Source organism: Giraffa tippelskirchi, chromosome 14 (assembly GCF_054371585.1).
Source record: "Giraffa tippelskirchi isolate mGirTip1 chromosome 14, T2T-mGirTip1v1.2.pri, whole genome shotgun sequence".
Taxonomy (NCBI): domain Eukaryota; kingdom Metazoa; phylum Chordata; class Mammalia; order Artiodactyla; family Giraffidae; genus Giraffa; species Giraffa tippelskirchi.
The window spans coordinates 71,913,493-71,940,325 of record NC_137288.1 but is presented as its reverse complement, the minus strand read 5'-3'; the positions used below and the strand labels follow the sequence as shown (position 1 = coordinate 71,940,325).

The 26,833-nt window shown below is 46.8% G+C and overlaps 1 protein-coding gene across 2 annotated transcripts in view; it reads right to left on the bottom strand.

Annotated features, from left to right (window-relative positions):
• Positions 1-26,833, bottom strand: part of PHLPP1 (PH domain and leucine rich repeat protein phosphatase 1) — a 257,597-nt gene that overhangs the window by 199,665 nt on the left and 31,099 nt on the right. The window lies entirely within an intron of this gene.

The window sequence follows — 26,833 nt, the reverse complement described above, 5'->3', positions numbered from 1 at the left end:
TACCTTGGACGCAAGGAGATCCAACCCGTCCATCCTAAAGGAAATCAACCCTGAATATTCACTGGAAGGACTGATGCTGAAGCTGAAGCTCCAATACTTTGGCTACCTGATGCGAAAAGCCAACTCTCATTGGAAAAGTCCCTGATGCTGGGAAAGATTGAAGGCAGGAGGAGAAGGGGATGACAGAGGATGAGATGGTTGGATGGCATCATTGACTCAATAGACAAGAGTTTGAGCAAACTCCGGGAGATAGTGAAGGACAGGGAAGCCTTGGCATGCTGCAGTCTATGGGGTCACAAAGAACTGGACACGACTGAGCGACTGAACAAAAACTAAAACAGAGTCTGGGCCTTCTGACCTCCAGTCCAGAATGCTGTCAACTACCACTCCACCTCAGCCATGATTTAACTTAATTTTTTTTAAAAAAAGAAAGACCTAATGATATTTCAGCAATTTCCAAAAAGCTTCTAGAACATAAATTTAAAGCTTTAAATATATATATATATATACATATATATACATACATACATACATACATATATATATATATGGGCTTCCCTAGTAGCTCAGATGGTAAAGCATCCACCTGCAATGCAGGAGACCTGGGTTCGATCCCTGGGTTGGGAAGATCCCCTGGAGAAGGGCATGGCGACCCACTCCAGTATCCTTGCCTGGAAAATTCCATGGACAAAGGAGCCTGGCAGGCTATGGTCCAAGGGGTCGCAAAGAGTCGGACATGACTGAGTGACTAACGCACACGCACACACACACATATATGTATGTATTATGTATATTATTTGGCTGTTTCTCTTAAAGAATTGACAGAAATCATGACCTGACAAATTGAACAAAAGATATTGTATCTTTTTGTATCTGCATACCAGCTCCAGTCCCAAGAGACAGTATCTGCTTCTACCCTAACTGAATTCTGTACTGTGTAATGAAATGGTAAATCAATTATTGAGTAATTCAAACAGACAACTGTATGAATTAGTACCTGTTTAGCCACATGTTGCATTTATCACTTTGATTCCGTGAGGATAGTTCTAAGGGTTCCATTCATCTAGGTACAAGGCACCTCCAGGCACAGGGACGCAGCAGTGAGGGCAGGGAGTGACCAGAGGCCAGGCCTGGCTCTCCTGCGGATCCCAACCGGCCCGGGGTGGGGGACGTAGGCAGTGAAGTAGGGTCAGGAGTAGGGCGCCGCAAGGGAAGGCTCTGCTGAAGACTCTGAGGGGGCGACATTCGATCTGAGACCCGGGCAGGCGGTGGAGGGTCTGGAGGAAGAGGATTACAGGCAGAGGTGACCACAAGTGCAAAGGCCGAGGAGTCGTCCCCGGGGGGGCTGGAGGGCAGAAGGGACCAGCCCCCAGGGGACAGGGAGCGAAGCTGAGGCCCCGAGCTTGCAGGTGTGGGAGGGTGTCTGGATTTCATTCTCAGTGCAATGGAAAACCCCGGGAAGGGTTCTAATAGGAGCAGAACGGGATCTGATTACTTATGAACACAACACAGTCATTACAAATTCCAAATGCGCCTGTGAGTTTATCACCCCCCAGCAAATCTCATTACCTGAACTAAAGGTATACAAGCCCACAGCTAACCTCATGGGACCACAGGAGGTCACATTAAGAAGGCTTAATTTAGAATATTTCCATAGCATAGTTTGAGCAAACATGCTAAGGAATGACTCAAAATCTATACCATATCATTAAGCTATAAATATTAAACCAATACATTAACACGTAGTTACTTTACAGGCTAAATTATTTTATTTTATGGATACTCAGCCTGTGTGCTAGTGAGAACAGCAGTCATAAACAATTTAAGGAGATCCCTGTTAGAACTTTAATGCTACCTCCATTTAAAAAATCCTCCAAAGAACAAACTCAATATGAACACCTGCCTCTCTCCCACGGATTATGCCACTGAGTCTTTCAGAGCCTCAGGGAAGCAGTTTCCACACAGTAACAGGGCTGAAAGCGGCACTGAAGTCAGTCTTACAAAGGAAAACAATTTAGAGCAACTATAGTGTTATGGTTATTTTCTGAAGAAGCTGCTTAAAACAGAGAGTGAATAAGAAGGTGATACATAGGAATGAGAACCAAGAAGGTTTTTTTCTTTTTTGAAGAGCTATTTTCGTTGGTTTGAATTTTGCTTTTGCTATTTATTTGATTTTCCGTATTATTTTGTTTGATTTGTACATAGAAAAAAAGCGAATGCTTTTACAGCCTGAGAGAATCAGCTCACAATGTAGGCAGACTGATGATACAAAAGAGAAGGACCAGGTTTCCAAGGAGAGGTCATGAACACAGGTGGAATCGTTACTCTGAAGAATCATTTCAAGCAGTTTCAAATTTACTACAATTTGAAGTGCGTGTGATGCCTCTTTTAAAAGAAAGGATAGGGATCGTCAAGGTATTAGCTCAGTCAAGGGTAAGGGTAGAGATAATTTATTGATACTAAGTGGCCTTTATGTCAAAAGCTTTCACATTTATCATCAACTTAAACATCACAACTTTGCAACTCATTTGTAGGTGATGCATGAGAGGCTCAGAGAAGTCACGTGCCTTCTAAGGTCAAAGCTTCAGCTGGCAGCAGAGTGAGGCTCAGAATGAAGGTGATCGGACGCCAGCGCCCTTGGACTTCCCCACGCCCTGCTACACACGTGACGCTGTGGAGGCGTCTCAGCAAAGCAAGACCTTTCATTCAGCTACAGTAACACGTGGCAAGAGAAAAAAGACTGCCTAGGACCACCTCTTCCATGGCCTCGAATCGAGCCCAGCTAATCGGATCCTAGACAACAGGCAGAGTGAACCAACTTATGCAACAAAAAGGTTGTCATTTCTTTTACTCAATTCACAGCAGCATCAAGAACACCTTTTCACTTCTTTGCATTTCCTCATAGTTAAAATTCTTTGTATTTTCACTAAGAACAAACAAGCAGAATACTCTTTCCCCCAGACACCCTGCAAAAACATATTCAACAGTGCTCTCCCCGAGTCTGGCACCTTGTGGTGACAAAGAAGGATAAACAAAGAGGACACACAAGGAAACTGACAACAAGAAAACATGACATTAGACAATATTCTGCAACAAGAACTTGGACCATAGTATTTTGTTAAAAAAGGTCTGTGACTGTATTCATTCATCTATTATGTTTATGCATCAAGATTACTTCATATGGTTCGTTAGTAGATTGCAAGTTGACATGCTAGAGATAATACTGAAAGGAAATACATAATAACATATCTGGAAATGAAAATATTCATTAGACTGGCCATGCTAATTGGCATCTACAAACCTAGTTTGAATGAAAATGTTTGAAAATTATGGGGCAAAGATGATGGCCTTCTGGTCAACAGAACTATGTTGTGCACGATTTCAAAAAAATCCCTCAAGCATGGCGTTTGATGATGCAAGCGCAAGAAGAACAAGAAGTGATGATGCATTGTTAGACACGTATTTGAATATGGAACCCCTACTTACAAGATGAGCATCTCCAGACGCATGCATAAAAGATGGCCAGCATTTAATTGTATTCAGAGAATGCTACTCACTTTGAATGTTGAGTTCAGTCGCTCAGTCGTGTCCGACTCTTTGCAACTCCACGAACTGAAGCACACCAGGCCTCCCTGTCCATCACCAACTCCCGGAGTCTACCCAAACCCATGCCCATCGAGTCAGTGATGCCATCCAACCATCTCATCCTCTGTCGTTCCCTTCTCCTCCTGCCACCAATCATTCCCAGCATTAGGGTCTTTTCCAATGAGTCAGCTCTTCGCATGAGGTGGCCAAAGTATTGGAGTTTCAGCTTCAACATCAGTCCTTTCAATGAACACCCAGGACTGATCTCCTATAGGATGGACTGGTTGGATCTTCTTGCAGTCCAAGGGACTCTCAAGAGTCTTCTCCAACAACACAGTTCAAAAGCATCAATTCTTCGGCACTCGGCTTTCTTCACGGTCCAACTCTCACATCCATACATGACCACTGGAAAAACCATAGCCTTGACTAGACGGACCTTTGTGGGCAAAGTAATGTCTCTGCTTTTTAATATGCTATCTAGGTTGGTCATAACTTTCCTTCCAAGGAGTAAGCGTCTTTTAATTTCATGGCTGCAATCACCATCTGCAGCGATTTTGGAGCCCACAAAAATAAAGTCAGCCACTGTTTCCACTGTTTCCCCATCTATTTCCCATGAAGTGATGGGACCAGATGCCATGATCTGAGTTTTCTGAATGTTGAGCTTTAAGCCAACTTTTTCACTCTGCTCTTTCACTTTCATCAAGAGGCTCTTTGGTTCTTCTTCCCTTTCTGCCATAAGGGTGGTGTCATCTCTGTATCTGAGGTTATTGATATTTCTCCCGGCAATCTTGATTCCAGCTTGTGCTTCATCCAGTCCAGTGTTTCTCATGATGTACTCTGCATATAAGTTAAAAAAGCAGGGTGACAATATACAGCCTTGATGCACTTCTTTCCCGATTTGGAGCCAGTCTGTTGTTCCATGTCCAGTTCTAACTGTTGCTTCCTGACCTGCATACAGGTTTCTCCAGAGACAGGTCAGATGGTCTGGGATTCCCATCTCTTGAATTTTCCACAGTTTGTTGTGATCCACACAGTCAAAGGCTTTGGCATAGTCAATAAAGCAGAAATAGATGTTTTCTGGAACTCTCTCGCTTTTCCGATGAGCCAATGGATGTTGGCAATTTGATCTCTGGTTCCTCTGCCTTTTCTAAAACCAGCTTGAACATCTGGAAGTTCACGGTTCACGTATTGCTGAAGCCTGGCTTGGAGAATTTTGAGTATTACTTTACTAGCATGTGAGATGAGTGCAATTGTGCAGTAGTTTGAGCATTCTTTGGCATTGCCTTTCTTTGGGATTGGGATGAAAACTGACCTTTTCCACACTGCTGAGTTTTCCAAATTTGCTGGCATATTGAGTGCAGCACTTTCACAGCATCATCTTTCAGAATTTGAAATAGCTCAACTGGAATGCCATCACCTCCAGTAGCTTTGTTCGTAGTGATGCTTTCTAAGGCTCACTGGACTTCGCATTCCAGGATGTCTGGCTCTAGGTGAGTCATCACATGATCTTGATTATCTGGGTCATGAAGATTTTTTTTTTTTTTTTTACCATTCTTCTGTGTATTCTTGCCACCTCTTCGTAATATCTTCTGCTTCTGTTAGGTCCCTACCATTTCTGTACTTTATTGAGCCCATCTTTGCATGAAATGTTCCCTTGGTATCTCTAATTTTCTTGAGATCTCTCGTCTTTCCCATTCTGTTGTTTGCATTGATCACTGAGGAAGGCTTTCTTATCTCTCCTTGCTATTCTTTGGAACTCTGCATTCAGATGGGAATATCTTTCCTTTTCTCCTTTGCTTTTCGCTTCTCTTTTCACAGCTATTTGTAAGGCCTCCTCAGACAGCCATTTTGCTTTTTTGAATTTTTTTTCCATGAGGATGGTCTTAATCCCTGTCTCCTGTACAATGTCACGAACCTCTGTCCATAGTTCATCAGGCACTCTATTTTGAATGTACACACTACTTTTAATGTACACATCTTAAAAATCTAGAAAACGGTGAATAAGAATTTGGGTTCGCTATCCTCATATCCTTATTTAATAGTCAGAATACAGTTGTTTCTCATTATCCTTATACTGTTCTGCAAATTATGTGTAAAATGGCTTAAAAAGAAAAACTTTTGAGGAGCCATTTAACCCAGATTGAAAAATGGTAACAGATTATTTTTCCTGATAAATGGAAGAATAAAGCAGGTTTGAGTCAGCTCTGTGAAAGCTTAAAAGATGTCTTCTGCAAAGATAAAATATGCACTTTTGAATCCTGGCAGGATTAAACAGGAGTTTGTTGAAAATTATGGTTGCCTATCTTCCATCTCCAAAGCAATCAAAGCTAATTACTCTACTCATTTCAGAGTCAGAAATCATCTTTTTCAGCTGGTCAATAATCTTCATGATAAGCTTCAAAACTCTGTAGAACAGCCTGGAAACCAGGGACCACATGAAATCTTCTATAAGACTATTCCTACCTCTAGACTTCTGATTTCACAGAAGTGAAAATTTTGGTCAAGACTTACATCCAACAGCCTATTAAAGTTCAAATGTAATTCCGTCTAATCTACAGCTTCAAATCCCACTGACTACTCTGTTTCTTTAAACGAATCATCTCAGAAACTTTGTATACAGAATGCTAAGTGAATGTGCAGTTCTTAATGATTTTCTAGACATCAAAGTCTGGTACTTTGTAAATGTTTTGGCTGAACCACATGGGCCCTTAGCCTCTTGGCCAGGGGTCGAACCTGCGCCCCTTCACTGGCAGACCCGAGTCTCAACCACTAGACCGTCAGGGAAGTCCTTTTTTCCCTGAATCCTTACCATTATCCTTATTAGCAATCATTTTACACATGATGAATTAAACTTTCAAAAGTCTGTCCCCTATCCAGCAGTGATGATTAAGGAGTGTAGCAGACATCACTAACAGACTGTCATCCCTACAACACGAGACCCCTAGAGAGTACAGCATGTAAACCATTGTTTTGATGCCTATAAAATAACTTAATTGTAGTTTTGATACTTAAAGGCTTACCTAGATATAAACTGTTTATCCTAATAGACCCAGCTTCCAAGATTTTAAATCCTTGTGTTGCTTTTCAATCGTATTTTTTCATCTCCTTTTTCATGATTAGGTAATCATATAATTTTTCATCCCCACCCACATACTTGCTTCATACTATCACTTCGAATGTCTATAAGCAGCCTCTTTCCCAACTGCATATTTCTAATACCAACCACATAACCAAGCTTAGCAGAATTATACTAAAGATAATGACATCTGAGCTCAGTACGGGTTACTGGCACTAATTTGGAAAATTCAGATCATTTTTTCCTGCCTATTTTCCTGTTTCAGCCTATATTCCAGATACACGAATGAGGCTGTGACAGAGTCTGTTGTTGTTTCTGCTGTTCGCAGAGGAATATAATTTTTAAACTCAAATTCCAAGAGTGTTATAAAATAGCCTTCTCCAGCCCCAGCAACGATACCATCCCTGAGTTATTTTCCAGAAGAGGCTCAATAAGGCCGTACTTCCTGCCTCACAGGTCAGGGCTGGTTCCGTTTTGGGATCTCCTCCGTCGCATTCAGCCTCTGACTTCTCAAGGTGTCCACTCACAGATCCGGGGTTGAGGAACAGGAGAGAATGTTGTCTTTGTAACAGTTTTCATTTTTGTTTTTCTTTAATCACAGCAGCTGAAATTTTGCAGCCAAGCTGTGGCTTCTTTAACTACCACACTGCAGTTCTCCAACTTTTCATTTTAGGCTTCTCTGCGTAGTTTCTTTCTAAAGTAGACAGTCGATAAATTTACAAAACGGGGATTCTTGGCAACCCCCTTTTCCCAGACGCAGAAGTGCTAGCGGGTTCTCATCCCTCTCCTAGGAGCCCTAAGATGCCTTGAGCCTCACATCAACCCTCTTCTCCACGTTCTATGTGGTAATTAGTGCCAGCCAAACACTGCATCTTAGCATCTTTTGTTCCAAACCACTTCTTGGATAAAGGGGCCAGGTTTTAAGTGGGCCACTTCTTGAACCGATTAGCTTTCTGCTATTATGTTCTATAAAACCATACTTGGGGTGAGGGAGGGACAATTTCTCTAACATAAAAGCACATGCTGTATCTTCTCCTCTGTGTCCCCAACCACATGCTACCGCCAGGTTCAAACAGCTGCTGCCTACTTCCCTAGTCAGAAATGCAATTAGATACAAATGTTTTCAGAGAGCTCAGTGCCTGTGCCCTAAAGCTCCGCGGCAGCAGTAACTCTCATGAGTCATTACTGAGGGTTCCACGCCTAGGCCGCAGGTGAGTCAGGCCCCAAGCCATGAGGGCACCTCACTTCACGCGCTCAGAAACGGAATCGGGCTCTGCCCCGTATGGACGGCATCGTTCACATGTGGAGGAAAGGACCAAACACAACAGAGAACTGCAGATGACTCTCTAGTCTCACGTAGTAACGAGTGCCTTCCCTCCAACTCTAGGGCTCCCCCGTGGGAGCCGCTGTGGTTTGGCTCCCATGACCCAGCGTGAGCCCACTTCCCACCGTGAGCCAAGGGCTTCTGAAAAGTCATCCCTTCGAAATTACTCATTTTAGCTTTAACTTTCTCTGTTCTCATTGGTAAATTAACTTTCTTGATCTGATACTGCCTGATTTCAGTATTCTGGGGCACCACAACACTACGTTAGAGCCTGGTACCGAAGCTTTACTTGAAGAGACATCTATGCCATTTGCTCTTCCCACTCGCCTCCCCCCACCAGCACTTCCAGGAATCCAAGGGTTTGGCAGAGGGCTGGCTGCAGGAGCTAGGATTTTATCTGTGGATGGCAGCGAATTATAAAAGTAACAGGTCCTAGCTTGTTTCCACCTTCCACTCCCAAGAATATTCATAAAGCTATACATTTGGGCTTCCCAGGTGGTGCTAGTGGTGAAGAACCCACCCGCCAATGCAGGAGACCTAAGAGAAGCAGGGTTGATCTGTGGGTCGTGAAGATCCCCTGCAGGAGGGCCTGGCAACCCACTGCAGTGTTCTTGCTTGGAGAATCACAGACAGAGGAACCTAATGGGCTACAATCCATAGGGTCGAAAAGAGTTGGACATGACTGAAATGACTTAGCACCCACGCATACATTTGTAGACAGTTTAGTTTTCAAAAATGGTTGTCTTTTACCCTCAGAAAACAGCCCCTCAGAGTCAGTGATCAGTGACTTGATTTAGATGAAGGCTTTGGAGCTGAGGTGAAAAGAGATTCAGTACCTATCACACCTGTGCACCCATCCCTCACCCCAGCAAAGTTTGGAACTAGTGAGAAACAGACAAGAAACCAGACAGAAGGAGGTAAAAACATCAGCTTTATTACTAACAAAGCCTTGGCTGGACAAGGTGGTACAGGTCAGCTGGCCAAGCGGTCTTGCTACTGTTTCAGCGCTGTTGCTACTACTGTTAGGCCGCTTTACCCACCCCGTCACCTTCCTGCAGAGGCCTGCCCTGCAACACTGAGAGCGTGACGGGGCAGGGCCCCACGCAGCCTGTCTGCAGGACAGGACAAGCTGAACCAGACGACATCCCCTGCCAGAGGGAGCAGGGAGGGCGGGCTCCCGGCCCTGATGCTGGCAGGAAGCTCCAAGGCCCCACACTGCTCTCTCAGACTGAAACGTTTCCCTCTCCCCTCCGTCCAAACCCTGTTCACGTGCATTATTCACACTCTCTTCAACCCTCCTGTTTGTAGAAATCTTTGCTTACTAAAAACTAGGTGACAGGGGCTTCCCTAGTGGCTCAGTAGTAAAGACTCTGCCTGCCAATCCCGGAGACCCAGCTTCAACCCAGTCCAGGAAGATCCCACAGGCCATAACCCCTGAGCCGGGGCTCAGAGGCGGGAACCGCAGCTCCGGACGGCCAAGCGCCTGGAGCCGTGCTCCACAACGAGAGAGAGGCCAGAGAACAGCTCACCACAACCAGAGCGAAACCCACACAGCAACAGAGACGCGGCACAGCCAAAACTAAAATAGACAGAATAAAAAACGGATCCTCTATAAATCCACTTACACAGCCCCAGAACCTGTAGCAGACTTCCCCATGCCAAAAAGCAACGAACAATGGAGGGCTGTTAACTCATCTGCATTCTTCTCTGGGGATATTTCAAGACACGTGACCCAATGTCTTAGATATGATGATGATTACTAATATCAATGCACACATCAAACATGAGTGAAGCTTAATTTAAGCATAAACACAAGTTTTAACATTTTCTCCCCACATCCAAATGCATGTATCTGCATTTTCCATACAGTGTGAGCTCCCCTCTTTAGAGACCACCACCTCCAGCAAAGGGCTTCCCAGTTGGTGCTAGCGGTAAAGAACCTGCCTGTCAGTGCAGGAGACCAAAGAGACTTACTTGGGTTCAATCCTTGGGTAGGGAAGATCCCCTGGAGGAGGGCATGGCAACCCACCCCAGCATTCTTGCCTGGAGAATCCCACTGACAGAGAGAAGCCTGGCAGGCTACAGTCCATGGGGTCGTAAAGAGCCAGACAGGACTGAGGCGACTTAGCACTCATGCACACACACACCTCCAGCAAAACGGAGTGACTCTGCAGCCGGACTTCAAGGGAAATACTAGTAACTGGTAGGATGTGGAGAAGGAAATGTTGCAAGACCTGAGACCCAAAACAGGATGGTGGTGATAAACATGACAAGGCTATGAATGCAACGATACAGGTCCAACAACAGGATTTGGAAAAAGGTTAGAACTGAGGGTCTAGAGAAAGGAAATGAAGGAGGAGACAGAACTTTAGATGATTTCAAGGTAACAATCTTGAATGACAGAGAGCATGTCAGCATTAATAACTGCATTAATCAGAAATAAAAATGGACAAACAGCAATTTGAAGGCAGTGCATGTAGACGGAAGAGACCCTTGAGAAATATTTCCATTAAAAGGACAAGTGGAACAGAAAGTAATGAAGGAACTGAAAATGGTCAACACAATACTCAGAAAGAACAAGGATGGTAAACTGTCTTAGCAGCCAAGGTAATGGGAAAGCATTTTAAAAGGATGAGATGATCTTCCGTGTCAAATACTGCCAATAATTACAGGAGACAAGAGACAGAGACGTTAACGGATACGGCAAATAACTAACAAGGAACACGAGCATCCACTGAAGGTTTGCCACTTCCAGGCACACTGTTGCAAGAGCTTTACAAGCATTAACTCATTTAATCTTCCCCAGAATCCAGTGAGTAAGTGTTATTACCACCCCCACTGAGATCACTTACATAATAAAGGCAGAGTCCAGACTGGATGAGGCTGAGAACAAATCAGAGTCGAGAAAGAAGAGCGTCAAGGATGTTTGCTTATCCCGGGGTACCCGGGAGAGCGGGAGCAGGCGGTGGGAAGGGGTTTGGTTTTGAGGGGTTTTGGTTTGTTTTAAGATGGAGGCCATCTGAACCCTTTGAAGCGTTGACGAACTGAAGTGACAGAATCTAGGTCTGCCCAACAGGAAAAACGTCCGAGACCACTGGGAACAGTCAGGCTTACAGAGAACAGGAGCGCGATCTCGAGCACCCGGAGAGGAGGTGGGGAGGACACACGGGAGAGACTGGCGCACAGGGCACCGATCGAGCGGGGTCGCAGGGCACCGAGCGGGGTCACAGGGCCACATGGGGCCACAGGGCACCGAGCGGGGTCACAGGGCCACGTGGGGCCACAGGGCACCGAGCGGGGTGGCAGGGCACCGAGCGGGGTGGCAGGTCCACGTGGGGTCGCAGGGCACCGAGCGGGGTGGCAGGGCACCGAGCGGGGTGGCAGGGCACCGAGCGGGGTGGCAGGTCCACGTGGGGTCGCAGGGCACCGAGCGGGGTGGCAGGGCACCGAGCGGGGTCGCAGGGCCATGTGGGGTGGCAGGGCACCGAGCGGGGTCGCAGGGCCAGGTGGGGTCGCAGGGCACCGAGCGGGGTGGCAGGGCACTGAGCGGGGTCGCAGGGCCACGTGGGGTCACAGGGCACCGAGCGGGGTGGCAGGGCACCGAGCGGGGTCGCAGGGCACCGAGCGGGGTGGCAGGGCACCGAGCGGGGTCGCAGGGCCACGCAGGGTCACAGGGCACCGAGCGGGGTCGCAGGGCCATGTGGGGTGGCAGGGCACCGAGCGGGGTCGCAGGGCCAGGTGGGGTCGCAGGGCACCGAGCGGGGTGGCAGGGCACTGAGCGGGGTCGCAGGGCCACGTGGGGTCGCAGGGCACCGAGCGGGGTTGCCACCGCACACAGGCACCACGAGGACGACTGAGACAGGTGAGAGCCGGGCGGGTGGGATGTCCCGCGGGGGGCAGGCGTCCTGCCCTCCTTCTGCTGCAGCCCGTGGGCAGAGCGCGCAGCCCTGGACTGGTACAGGCGGACGAGGCTTCCAGAAGGTGCGCTGCGTGTCCACAACCTACGGAGGAGGCGGAGGCCGAGAGCAGCAGGCGCTCAGGACTCCAAGGCAACCTGCCGGGTCACTCGCCTCCCTCTCCTCTCCTGCCAGCACCCTGCTCCCTGCTGAATCCCAAGGGGTCAGACAACACGGGGACAGGCCATTACACTACAGTTATTTCAGAAGCAGTCGGAATCGCAGAGACAGAAGATGTTCAAAGAGCTGTACAGGTGGTAACCACATTCGAGGAATCTGGTGTGTGACGTAAAATTTGTCCAAAGACGCCCAGCTGGGAAAATGGTAAAAACCAAGCTTCAAAACCACGTACAGTGTAATAAGTATAATAAGAATAATAAGTATAATAAGAAATACTATAATATTTCTTATAAGTATAATAAGAAATGCCAGTATAATAAGAAATGCCATTAAAGATAATAAATGCTATCATTTAAGTCACTGCATACTGAACAGAAACTATTAGATCTTTACTAGGTCTTAGATCATCTGATTATAAACGAGAATACAACCGAGTGTTTACTGCCACAGTAAAGGTAGAAAGTCTAAGGCCATAAAAGCGGGGAAGAACCTGCAGCAAAAAGGCTTCGAGAGCAGGACTGCAGGCTGCAGGTTCAGAAAATGACGGCGATTCAGCGGAACGGGGACAGGGGACTGTGTACATCACGCTAAGGAGGAGCTACGCTTCACTCTATGCAGAAACGTGGGCACAACATTGCCAGACTTTCTGCTTATTTTTGAGAGATATTGGAAATAAACTCACTTTCTAAAGACAATGACAATTTTTTAAGCATGTCCTGCTCAAACAATATAAATCCGTGGACCACTAGCATCCAGTCCCTGAAACTGCTAGACAGAAACTACTATCTGCAGGCACCACTATTGTTTTTGACAGAAACAGATATAGACAAGGATGGAACCCAAAGCCGGGTGAGGTGAGCTCATGGCTCACCGCTCAAAGTGCCATGAGAACAGCTAGAGACTATGGAGTGGGATCAATTACGTGTCTGTTACGACGAAGCTGAAATTAGTTATTAGCAACATGCTTCATTCTCCATTTCTTCAGTTGTGAATTTTCCCAAAGTTAAAGAGAGAGAGAGGGCAAAAGAAAGAGAGGGAGGGAGGAGGAACAGATCAGCAATAGAGGAACAATTCTGATGTCCAGGCACAACCTACTCTCAGGCGGTTAAGCCACCAGTTAAGGAAACTCTGTAACATCACCAATTCTGAACCCTTAATATTTATTTGGGTAGTGGTGGGAAATCCCAGGCTTACACCACCTTCTCAATAAATTTCTAACATTTCAGAAGTACACTGATGTTCCTAAAAAGATACATACAAGTATATACATAATAGTTCTGAAGCAACATAAAAGACGCAATTAAACACAATGATGAAGCAGAGATTTCCAATAAATGAAAAATGATTTCATCCTGTAATTACATATAGATACTCAGGAGGCTTGGATGTTGACGGCCAAAAAATCTAATTACCAAACAGGGTAAAAACATAAGAGAAATTTTTGAACAACTAAATTTATATTTTCTCCCAATTATTTCAGTATTTTGATGGCTGTTCACTGTGAACACAAGTATTTGAAGTGATTCATTTTTAAAACCAAAATGGGAAGATCCCTAGTTAACCCATCTGTCCAACAGACCTGAAAAGGAAAGTACTTCAGGGTTTAGAAAACAAATAATGGGGTTAGAGATAAAAGACCCAGTAACCAAAAACTATCAGTGGGAACCTCACATAAGGGTGAAGGAAACTGATCATCAAAACCAGGATACTACGCTGTGGGCTTGCCAACCTCGTATGGAATTAGTCATTTTCGTTTGGTTCTTGATCTTAGCCAACGAAGCACAGCCAAGGGAAAGTAACCCTCATCAGTGTGTGACAGCTCAAGCAAGATCTTGAAATTTAAAACAAATATTTCACATATTCAAGGGATTTTAACAAGTGTTATTTAAACAAATGGCACAAATGAGAGCATAACCAGTACAGTTAATTCTTGTTATTTAAACAAATGGCACAAATGAGAGCATAACCAGTACAGTTAATTCTTCCTATCTCTCAGTGCATTCCAAATCGGTTGCAGTTTCAAAGAAACATGTTTGTGAATGCATTCAAAACAATTTAGCTGCAAACATGAGCATCTCAGAAAGTATGAAGTAGCCCAAGAGTTAAAATATGTTTTCACTGGACAGGTAAATGGTGACTTTTTAAGTTTGCAAAGAAAACATTTTCCCAAGCTTTACTTGAGGCCTCAAGACAATTCTCTTTACCTATGACTCTTCTGCAGGAACGTTTCCGTAACAGCATGGCCACTTGATAAACTCCACAGCGTTACCAACACTCAGACCTACAAGCACTGGATCCTACAACACATCAACTAGAACACTGTGTCATCCTATTTGCTGCTGCTGCTGCTAAGTCGCTTTAGTCGTGTCCGACTCTGTGAGACCCCACAGACAGCAGCCCATCAGGCTCCGACGTCCCTAGGATTCTCCAGGCAAGAATACTGGAGTGGGTTGCCATTTCCTTCTCCAGTGCATGAAAGGGAAAAGGGAAAGTGAAGTCGCTCAGTCGTGTCCGACTCTTAGCGACCCCATGGACTGTAGCCTACCAGGCTCCTCCGTCCATGGGATTTTCCAGGCAACAGTACTGGAGTGGGGTGCCATTGCCTTCTCCCGTCATCCTATTTAGATGATGTTTAAAAATCTGCTCTAAGTTACCTCAAGGACTATTTTCTTCATTCTCAATATTTCCCAGAAAGGAAGACTCAAAAATTCAACTAATAAAATTCCCATATAAATCCTGTTTTGACTTACAAACATCTCAGTTGGTTCTTATAAAGATCACATTGGTATCAGACACAAGATTTTCCTTCTTTCTTGGTTTCTAAAGAAGTGGATTCAACAAGAGCCTCCATTCTGCAGAGATGTAGCCTCACACCCTCCATCACAGAATCACCAAACGAAAAGAAGTTAATTCGCACTCATTATCCTCAGAGGGAAAGAATTTTCATAGTTGGGAGGAAAAGAAGAAGACTGCTTCGTTTTTTTTTTTTAAACTCTTAAGGAAGTAGTTATTCCAGTGGTACAAGTTTTCCACATGAACATTCAAGTGTAGACCTTAACCGACCTTAATCTTTCCTGCAATGGATTTACTAAGGAAAGTAATAAACTTAACAGCAAGATGTTTCAGCTCTGCCTCAGACCAATTCATGGACAAACATTTAGAAAGTTAAGATACCAGTGCCTCTTCACTTCAGCAAAAACAAACTCTTCTTTTTTTGTTGTTGTTGGGTACTTATGGGTTTCTGTAACTACACAAAAAAGTACAGGAAGAATAAAGATTTTGCTTTTGTATTATGTTTTTTTGGTTAAAAAAGATAAGTTCATCAAAAGTTTCGCTAAAAGTTAAAAGTTCTGTTAAAAGATAAGTTTCACTAAAAAAGAATAAAAATGAGGAAGAAATTCATAGTTCTGACCTTCCTCTCACTTTTTTCTAAGCAAGATATAAACTACACCAAAGGTGAGAAAAGCTAAAAGGAAAGATGAAGACGAGACTAGTGGCATAACAGCATGGTTGGGTACGGAAAGCTGCCCCTTTATTAGACACCTGTGTGTGCGTACACACTGAGACCTTCAGCCATGGCTGATTCTCTGCGACCCTATGGACAGTAGCCCACCAGACTCCGCTGTCTGTCGGATTTTCTAGTCAAGAATACTGCAGTGGGTTGCCATGCCCTCCTCCAGGGGATCTTCCCACCCAGGGATCAAACCCACGTGCCCTAGGTCTCCTGCACTGGCAGGCGGGTCCTTTACCATTAGTGCCACAAGGGAAGCCCAATCAGCCACACATTCTTCATCACGTTACTCTGCTTCTCTTTGCCGGTGCTCTCACCTTGGAGATAAATGTCAGTTCACTGTCCCTGAAGGAGGTGTTCCATTTCATCTTTAAAAGAAAAGCTATGCATTCATTTCCTGGTTGACAAGGTGACAAGGGTATGATTTACTTTGATAAACATGCCCTGAAAGGTTAAAAAAAATAAAAAAGAGTTCACCACTAAGTCAAGCAATTCTCTCATCCAAGTAATAAATGTTCTTAGAACTGGGAAAAAAGATAACTGCTATCTGATAATAATGGACTTTACATTCACAGAATATTTTTCAAGTACTTGGAGAAGAAAAGCATTTTACACTCGTGGAAACCAGTTCTTGGGGGTCAAACTGCAAGCTGTCTTCACCATTCTCTAATCTAGGAGTATTTATTGAGAAGTGCCCATAATCTGGAACTATCCACAGCTGAAAACTAATTGAACTTACTCCTCTCAAACCCTAACACACAAATGAAAAAGGCCTTGCTCATAAAAACAGATACCTTAAGGGTCTAGAGTCAAACAGGCGAGATGAAAAGGTAATTGCAAGAAGTACTCCTCACAGGTCGATCTGTTCATACAAGTCTGCAAACAGGTGAAAGAGCAAGCCAGGGAGGAAGGCTGAGAGCTAAAAGGCAGTGCGGGAAACAAGTGCGGGGCGGCCCAGAGCAAGTACCAAGGCGATCGGGTGTCCTCGGCCAGGAGAGGAGCTGCAGGGCTAGCCCCCGGAGTCCTGCTAAAGAATCAAAGAAAACCAACAAACATAAAGCCATAAGGAGATAAAGCACACAGCAGCGCACTGAGCCCAGACAGGAGGAGCTACCCCGCGCCCGAGGTCAGGGGTGGTAGCCAAGAGGACCTGCCCTGGGCCGGAGGCCAGGGGTGGCGGCACAGAGGAGCTACCCCGCGCCCGAGGTCAGGGGCAGCAGCCAAGAGGACCTGCCCTGGGCCGGAGGCCAGGGGTGGCAGCACAGAGGAGCTACCCCGCGCCCGAGGTCAGGAGCAGAAGCCGACAGAGCTACCCCACGCCCGAGGTCAGGGGTGGTGGCCGAGAGGAGCTGCCCCGGGCCGGAGGCCAGGGGTGGCGGCACAGAGGAGCTACCCCGCGCCCGAGGTCAGGAGCAGAGGCTAAGAGGAGCTACCCCACGCCCGAGGTCAGGAGCAGAGGCCGACAGGAGCTACCCCGCCCCTGAGGTCAGGGGCGGCGGCCGAGAGGAGCTACCCTGCGCCCGAGGTCAGGAGCGGCGGCCGAGAGGAGCTACCCCGTGCCAGAGGTCAGGGGCAGAGGCTGAGAGGAGCTACCCCGTGCCCGAGGTCAGGGGCGGTGGCCGAGAGGAGATACCCTGTGCCCAAGGTCAGGAGCAGAGGCCAAGAGGAGCTACCCCGCGCCCGAGGTCAGGAGCGGCGGCCGAGAGGAGCTACCCCGTGCCAGAGGTCAGGGGCGGAGGCTGAGAGGAGCTACCCCGTGCCCGAGGTCAGGGGCGGTGGCCGAGAGGAGATACCCTGTGCCCAAGGTCAGGAGCAGAGGCCAAGAGGAGCTACCCCACGCCCGAGGTCAGGGGCGGCAGCTGCATTTTGTCAGAGCAGCCATGAAGAGAGACCCCACGTCCAAGGTAAGAGAAACCCCAGTAAGATGGTAGGTGCTGAGAGAGGGCACCAGAAGGCAGACAGACTGAAACCACAGTCACAGAAAACTAACCAATCTAATCACATGGACCACAGCCTTGTCTAACTCAATGAAACTAAGCCATGCCACGTGGGGCCACCCAAGACGGATGGGGCATGGTGGAGAGGTCTGAGAGGTCTGACAGAATGTGGTCCACTGGAGAAGGGAATGACAAACCACTTCAGTATTCTTGCCTTGAGAACCCCATGAACAGTATGAAAAGGCAAAAAGATAGGACACTGAAAGATGAACTCCCCAGGTCAGTAGGTGCCCAATATGCTACTGGAGATCAGTGGAGAAATAACTCCAGAAAGAATGAAGGGATGGAGCCAAAGCAAAAACAATACCCAGCTGTGAATGGGACTGGTGATAGAAGCAAGATTAGATGCTGTAAAGAGCAATATTGCATAAGAACCTGGAATGTTAGGTCCATGAATCAGGGCAAATTGGAAGTGGTCAAGCAGGAGATGACAAGAATGAACATCAACATTCTAGGAATCAGCGAACTAAAATAGACTGGGATGGGTGAATTTAACTCAGATGACCATTATATCTACTACTGCGGGCAGGAATCCCTTAGAAGAAATGGAGTAGCCATCACAGTCAACAAAAGAGTCCGAAATGCAGTACTTGGATGCAATCTCAAAAATGACAGAATGATCTCTGCTGGTTTCCAAGGCAAACCATTCAATATCACAGTAATCCAAGCCTATGCCCCGACCAGTAACGCTGAAGAAGCTGAAGTTGAACAGTCCTATGAAGACGTACAAACCTTCTAGAACTAACACCCAAAAAAGACGTCCTTTTCATCATAGGGGACTGGAATGCAAAAGGAGGAAGTCAGGAAACACCTGGAGTAACAGGAAAATTTGGCCTTGGAGTACAGAATGAAGCAGGGCAAAGGCTAATAGAGTTTTGTCAGGAGAACACACTGGTCACAGCAAACACCATCTTCCAACAACACAAGAAAAGACTCTACACATGGACATCACCAGACAGTCAACACCGAAATCAGACTGATTATACTCTTTGCAGCCAAAGATGGAGAAGCTCTATACAGTCAGCAAAAACAAGACTGGGAGCTGACTGTGGCTCAGATCATGAACTCCTTATTGCCCAATTCAGACCGAAATTGAAGAAAGTAGGGAAAACCACTAGACCATTCAGCTATGACCTAAATCAAATCCCTTATGATTCTACAGTAGAAGTGAGAAATAGATTTAAAGGACTAGATCTGATAGACAAAGTGCCTGATGAACTATGGATGGAAGTTCGTCACATTGTACATAGGACAGGAATCCAGACCACCCCCAAGAAAAAGAAATGCAAAAAAGCAAAATGGCTGTCTGAGGAGGCCTTACAAATAGCTGAGAAAAGAAGAGAAGCGAAAAGCAAAGGAGAAAAGGAAAGATATGCCCACTGGAATGCAGAGTTCCAAAGAATAGCAAGGAGAGATAAGAAAGCCTTCCTCAGTGATCAGTGCAAAGAAATAGAGGAAAACAACAGAATGGGAAAGACTAGAGATCTTAAGAAAATTAGAGATACCAAGGGAACATTTCATGCAAAGATGGGCTCAATAAAGTACAGAAATGGTAGGGACCTAACAGAAGCAGAAGATATTAAGAAGAGGTGGCAAGAATACACAGGAGAAGTGTAAAAAAAAGTTCTTCACGACCCAGACAACCACGATGGTATGATCACTCACCTAGAACCAGACATCCTGGAATGTGAAGTCAAGTGGGCCTTAGAAAGCATCACTATGAACAAAGCTAGTGGAGGTGATGGAATTTCAGTTGAACTATTTCAAATCCTGAAAGATGATGCTGTGAAAGTCCTACACTCAATATGTCAGCAAATTTGGAAAACTCAGCAGTGGCCACAGGACTGGAAAAGGTCAGTTTTCATCCCAATCCCAAAGAAAGGCAATGCCAAAGAATGCTCAAACTACCGCACAATTGCACTCATCTCACACGCTAGTAAAGTAATGCTTAAAATTCTCCAGGCCAGGCTTCAGCAGTATGTGTGAACTGTGAACTTCCAGATGTTGAAGCCAGTTTTAGAAAAGGCAGAGGAACCAGAGATCAAATTGCCAACATCTGACGGAGCATCGAAAAAGCAAGAGAGTACCAGAAAAACATCTATTTCTGCTTCATTGACTGTGAAGCCTTTGACTGTGTGGATCACAATCAACTGTGGAAAATTCTGAAAGAGATGGGAATACCACACCACCTGACTTGCCTCTTGAGAAACCTGTATGCAGGTCAGGAAGCAACAGTTAGAACTGGACATGGAAAAACAGACTGGTTCCAAATAGGAAAAGGAGTATGTCAAGGCTGTATATTGTCACCCTGCTTATTTAACTTATATGCAGAGTACATCATGAGAAACGCTGGGTTGGATGAAGCACAAGCTGGAATCAAGATTGCTGGGAGAAATATCAATAACCTCAGATATGCAGATGACACCACCCTTATGGCAGAAAGGGAAGAAGAACTAAAGAGCCTCTTGATGAAAGTGAAAGAGGAGAGCGAAAAACTTGGCTTAAAGCTCAACATTCAGAAAACTAAGATCATGGCATCCAGTCCCATCACTTCATGGCAAATAGATGGGCAAACAGTGGAAACAATGGCTGACTTTATTTTGGTGGGCTCCAAAATCACTGCAGATGGTGACTGCAGCCATGAAATTAAAAGACATTTACTCCTTGGAAGGAAGGTTATGACCAACCTAGATAGCATATTAAAAAGCAGAGTCATTACTTTGCCAACAAAGGTTCGTCTAGTCAAGGCTATGGTTTTTCCAGTGGTCATGTATGGGAAAGTTGGACTATAAAGAAAGCTGAGCGCCGAAGAATTGATGCTTTTGAACTGTGGTGCTGGAGAAGACTCTTGAGAGTCCCTTGGACTTCAAGGAGATCCAACCATTCCATCCTAAAGGAGATCAGTCCTGGGTGTTCATTGGAAGGACTGATGTTGAAGCTGAAACTCCAATACTTGGGCCACCTCATGCAAAGTGTTGACTCATTTGAAAAGACCCTGATGCTGGGAAAGATTGAAGGCAGGAGGAGAAGGGGATGACAGAGGATGAGATGCTGGATGGCATCACCGACTCGATCGACATGGGTTTGGGTGGACTCAGGGAGTTAGTGATGGACAGTGAGGCCTGGCGTGCTGCAGTTCATGGGGTCGCAAAGAGTTGGACACAACTGAGCGACTGAACTGAACTGACCAAGTGTGCTACACTGCCTGTTTTAGGGAACAGTACCCTTCCTGGGTATTTCAGAGGCTGGATAGAGGAGTGAAGCTCAACTCTACAAGAACAGCATAGAAACAAGGTTTTCAGGAATTAAAATGTGGCTATCTCATCAAAATGGGTAGAAGTTGGGGCTGCCCCGGTGGCTCAATGGTGAAGAATCCTCCTGCAATGCTGGAGACACAGGAGACATGGGTTCAATCCCTGGGTGAGAAAGATCCCTTGGAGGAAGGCATGGCAACCCACTCCAGTATTCTTGCCTGGAGAATCCCATGGACTGAAGAGCCTGGCAGGCTACAGTCCATGGGGTTGCAAAGAGTCGGACACGACTGAGCAACTGAGCAGAAGCGCATCACCAGTCTAGCTCGCGCTCAAGAGGCAGGGAGGAACTAGAACACGTCTTTTTCTAAATCTCAGAGAAATATCAAGCCTTATTTGAAATACAACAGGAAAAATGACTACAACATTACTGATGTATCTCTAAGAGAGCAAAAAATGAAATAAAAACTGAAGTTACACTGGAGTTTTATCCCATCCAAGCAAAAACTGAACTGTTGCAGAGACACTAGAAGCAATGGCCCATTTCTGGCTTGTTTAGTGTAGGCGGCTGATGAGGTAGGAGATCTATAAACTGATGATGCAGCTGAGGGGTCACCCTGCGGGCTTAGACCTTCTGGGCACTTGGGAGGGCTGCTCTTCTTGGCTCCTTGTGGTTGTGTGGGACCGGGTCACGTAAGCCGTGAGATGATGTTCTCTGGAACTCTTTCCCCTCTGCCAGGCAACTCGCAACATTCCGGAGAGCATCTGCTTCGTCAGCCTGGATTCCTGAGTGCAGACCCCCTCTCACCCCCACCCACTGGCAATGCACAGTCAATAACACAAGTAGGAATTAAACCTTTGCTATTTTAAGCCACTAAAATCATTTGGGAATTTTTAGTGTAACATAAGCTAGTCTAACCCCCTGATGGCTCAGTGGTAAAGAATCCGCCTGCAGTGTAGGAGACCCGGGTTCGATCCCTGGGTTGGGAAGATCCCCTAGAGGAGGGCATGGCAACCCACTCCAGTATTTTTGTCTGGAGAATCCCATGGACAAGAGGAGCCTGGTAGGCTACAATGCATGGGGTTGCAAAGAGTCAGACATGACTGAGTAACTAAGCACACATATACAAACTAGGCTAAAACATTTTAAAATAAAAAGAAAAACAAATGAAAGAAATGTTAACCTGAGTTCCCAGTTAGCACACATAAAAAGGAAAAAATAAAACCGTCTCACAAATCATGTTTCTGTTTACCCAGATGTGAAGAAATGGCAAGAAGAGCTGGTGAAGGGAAAACAGGCGAGAACCATTACCTGAAGGGAGAGCGGTCCTCTAAGAAACCCCTGACAGTGAATGTCCAGCTCAACAGAACCAAAGCAGTTACAAACGATCTTACCAGGACAATACTAAAGCAGCCTTCTATCTAAACTTTTCCCTCTTTACTCCAGGGACAGGAGTAATTTATGGAGAAGGTTGGTGCAGGTAAAAACCTGAAAAGAAAAGAGCAAGGGCCAGGGGGCTCACAAAGCATGATGGGGTCAGATTCTGGACATGCCGGCCAGTCACAAACGTCAAGTGCTTTTCAACTTTTCCTCATCTACACAGAATGAACGGATTATAATGATCATCTGTCCAAAGGACAGCAAAGAAAGAAATACAATGTCTAAAGCTTTACAGCCTACAAAAAATAATTATTAGCTCATTTGACTCCTCAGTTATTCCAAAGCGCTACCTGGCTAACTCAAAAACAAGAACCTGCGAGGTGTTCATTTCAAGAAGCCTGTTTTAGTCCTAGAGACACATCGGGGATCCCGAAGAGACAGCACTCTTTCCATCACGCAGCACAGAAACTCGCCGCTACTCGCGCCGCCCCTCTCTTAACTTACGTGTGGAATTTGGTACACGGCGTGTGTCATCAAGGTCCTCTTCCAGCAAATCAGGGGAGAAACGACAAGGCCATTACCCTCTGACACAGAAGCTGCGCAGCCCAGCTTCTGGCGTTTCTGTCCGAAGGGCCCCACTGCCGTGCCCGTCAGCCCAGGCGGCTAAGCTTCTAAGACGCCTTTTAGTCTCTTCCAGCACAAGCCCCCAAACCCTCTCCCCTCTCTGAGCAAAACTGCTCACCAGACAGCTTTCTGTGAAAGCAAACACATTTCATGACAGATCCCGGGCGGGAAAAGCGCTTCAGAAAGTGTGGCGGCCACAGCCTCCCCAGCTCCAGGAGCGGCCAAACTCACAGAGCGGACCGTGCGTGCACTGCTGCGTGCACACACGCACCCTACGGCCCCACACCCCCCTTTACACACACACACACACACTCACAGAGCGGACCCTGCGTGCACTGCTGTGTGCACACACACACCCTACGGCCCCCCACCCCCCTTTACACACACACACACACACTCACAGAGCGGACCCTGCGTGCACTGCTGCGTGCACACACACACCCTACGGCCCCCCACCCCCCTTTACACACACACACACACACACACTCACAAAGCGGACCCTGCGTGCACTGCTGCGTGCACACACACACCCTACGGCCCCCCACCCCCCTTTACACACACACACACTCACAGAGCGGACCCTGCGTGCACTGCTGTGTGCACACACACACCCTAGGCCCCCCACCCCCCTTTACACACACAGACACACACACACACACACACACACACACACACACACACACACACACACACACACGGCCTGGCGCTGGCCCCGGGCACAGTCAGCTGGAGTGACAGGACAGGTGTCGCACGGGATGGAAGGCGCCCCAGAGCGGAGCGGACAGCTGAGTGGGGCTGCTCTGTGGGCACGCAGGTCCTCTCCGTGGGCCGCACAGCGGGCACCCCGCTCGCCTGGGGAGGTGAGACGGAGGGCGCGGGAGAACAGCTGCGGGCGGGGAGGGGCGGGGCCGGGCGGGGAGGGGCGGGGCCGGGCGGGGAGAGGAGGGGCGGGGCGGGGCCGGGAGGGGCGGGGCTGGGACGAGCTGCCAGCACTCAGCAGGCCGAAAGCGGGCCTGCTCAAGGAAATCAACTCAACTCCAAGAGGCAACTTCGAGGAAAAGCAAAAGCCGCATCCAAAAAAATCTCTGTGGAATCTTTTTCTTTGGCCCATGATAAGAAACTTTATAAAACAGTCCATTTCTCTAAGCAGAGTCACAGAGAGGGAAAAAAAGCCAAACTTCTATTAAAAGTCATTATCTTGAGGAAACTACCCTTCTTCATCTAATTGTTTGGAAGGTATGTAAACAACAGTCACACCAGGCATGTCATATCCTGAATAAGGTCAAGTTCATCCAGAGTGTCAGGAACATGAGTATGGCGTGTCCCGTTTCAATATTTATGCTGCAACCAGTAACTAATCGGAGAAGGCAATGGCACCCCACTCCAGTACTCTTGCCTGGAAAATCCCAGGGACGGGGGAGCCTGGTGGGCTACAGTCCATGGGGTTGCAAAGAATCAGACACGACTGAAGCGACTTAGCAGCAGTAACTAATGAACTTCAAAAGTCCCACTACGTAGCAGGGCACCTGAGTGCATCTACACACAGTTCCTGACATGACACTGATCACATTCTTAGAGGCAGTGAATAGAGGACTCAGACACCTGTCAGGGAACCAAATCAGGTGCCAGCAGTACTCACACTGTCTGTACCGCCTATGGAACCCTGCAGAGGCTCAACATACAACCGTTATCATACTATTATTAAAATAAGTCCTCAGTTATTTTCCCCTAATCAAATTCACCATATATTTCATAAGTCTTCTTATATGACTTATATAGACCCAGTTGATTATCAAAAAAGAGCCATTTTTTGGTTTGAAATGATAAAACATTTTAAAACATTTAGAATAATGTGAACATAAATACCTTCAACAACTATATTTTAACATAAAACATAAATGTGTATTCATTTATCAATCTTTTGACTCAGAGCCAAGTACAAACTCATAACGCATTATCTACACACTGTTCCTGTTTCTTTAAAGTGGGAGCCGTTCATTTGTTCAACAAATGTTGAGTGCCCCACTCAGGCCAACCACTGTTCTAGGAACTGGTAAGGACTTTGCCCTTTACTCTGAGACAAAAACCATTAGTTCTGAGAGCAGTGTCGTGATCTGACTTTTATGAACCTGGTTCATTTGGCTGGGAAGCAGGGAGATAGGACATTAAGAGGCTGGTGTAATAAATCCAGGAGAGACGACGGGACTTGAACTGAGGAGGGAGCAGAGGAGACAAGACAAATCCTGGATATATTCTGAAGAAGGAGCCAATAGAGTATTCAACTCAGCCAGTAGGGGAGGACTACAGAAGCGCACAGGAAACAGTCTCCCTGCCTTGCAGGGATGATGTTACAGAAAGTGCACAGGGGGCAACTGAGACAGCTGCTGCGTCGAACAAGCCTTGCCTCATCTGAGGACAAATCTGCGAAACGGTCCCTCTTTAACCCTCCAGCAGCACCTGTCTGAACCAGCCAGGACGGTAACATGTGTAGCCCTGCCCGTTGTTGTTTAGTCGCTCAGTCGTGTCCGACTCTCTGCAATGCTGTAGATCGGATCCCGCCAGGCGCCTCGTCCATGGGATTCTCCAAGCAACAGTCCTAGAGTGGGGTGCTATCTCCTCCTCCAAGGGATCTTCCCGACCCAGGGATCGAGCTTGGGTCTCGTGCACTGGCAGGTGGATTCCTCACCACCGAGGTCCCAGGAAGCCCGAAATACGCAGTCCAGTCCCTGACAGCGCACTTACCCCTCTTCAGTAAGACGGGCTCCAAACACACGATTAGAGTGAACAAGCTTGAACGCATGGACTTCCTAACATCTCAGGTTCTTCAAAATAACTGCTGCTGCTGCTGCTAAGTCACTTCAGTCGTGTCCGACTCTATGTGACCCCATAGACGGCAGCCCGCCAGGCTCCCCCGTCCCTGGGATTCTCCAGGCAAGAACACTGGAGTGGGTTGCCATTTCCTTCTCCAGTGCATGAAAGTGAAAAGTGAAAGTGAAGTCGCTCAGTCGTGTCCGACCCTTAGCGAACCCATGGACTGCAGCCTACCAGGCTCCTCTGTCCATAGGATTTTCCAGGCAAGAGTACTGGAGTGGGTTGCCATTTCCTTCTCCGTCAAAATAACTATACCCATCTAAATAAGTTATTACAGGGATTAAATAAAAGTGCAATTCATTGAAACCTTACTGAAAGAACCCCTGCTTCCTGTCTCAGGTGTAAGGAAGGGGTTCTGGGGAGCACCCCAACCCCGGGGTTGACAGCCTGGTCTACGTCAGCAGCACCCCAGTACTCACGCAAAGCACAGCTCACAAAGCCACAGCAACATACTCTGGGCAGAGAGCAGAGAGGCATTCCCACCCTGGCACTAGCCTACCTGTATGAACTTACAGAAGATCTCTGGCCTTTCGCGGCCTCAGCAGCACCTGAAAACAGAGGACTTAACACCAGGCATCCCCTCGTGCCTCCTCAAACCTGCGTCTTTTATTTCTTCATTTCCACTGGAGCTGCAACCCAATGTCATTTTTTTTACCTTAAGTCCTCATCCTGTCTTCATCAAACCTACAGGCTCTTCTTCGAAGCATCTCCGAACTTGCTCTCCTTTACCCCCTTTTCCACTCTTATTGCCTGGTTCTCTGTCAAATTAACTTCTAACTGGTCTCCTTGTTTCTGTCCCGCTTATTCTGCCCGAAAGCAACCTTTCTGAAATGAATACCCTCTGTCACTCCCCTCAGCTTTCCCCACGCCTACAAAATAACCTGCACGCTCAACACAACCGGCAAGCAGAGCCCCTGACACGGTGCTACAGTCACCCCCTTCCACCCCCTCCAGCGCAGCCTTCATTCCAGCCACTCGAAACGAGCCACCTTCCCCAAACCTGCACATTCTCAGGCTCTCGGGCCTCTGTTGAAGTTTCCCGCCTCCACCTACAATGAGGCTGGTATCCCAACTTTCTTCACCTGGCCAAGTGCTACATCTCCTAGACACCCTCGACCAGCTGCACCTCACATCCTT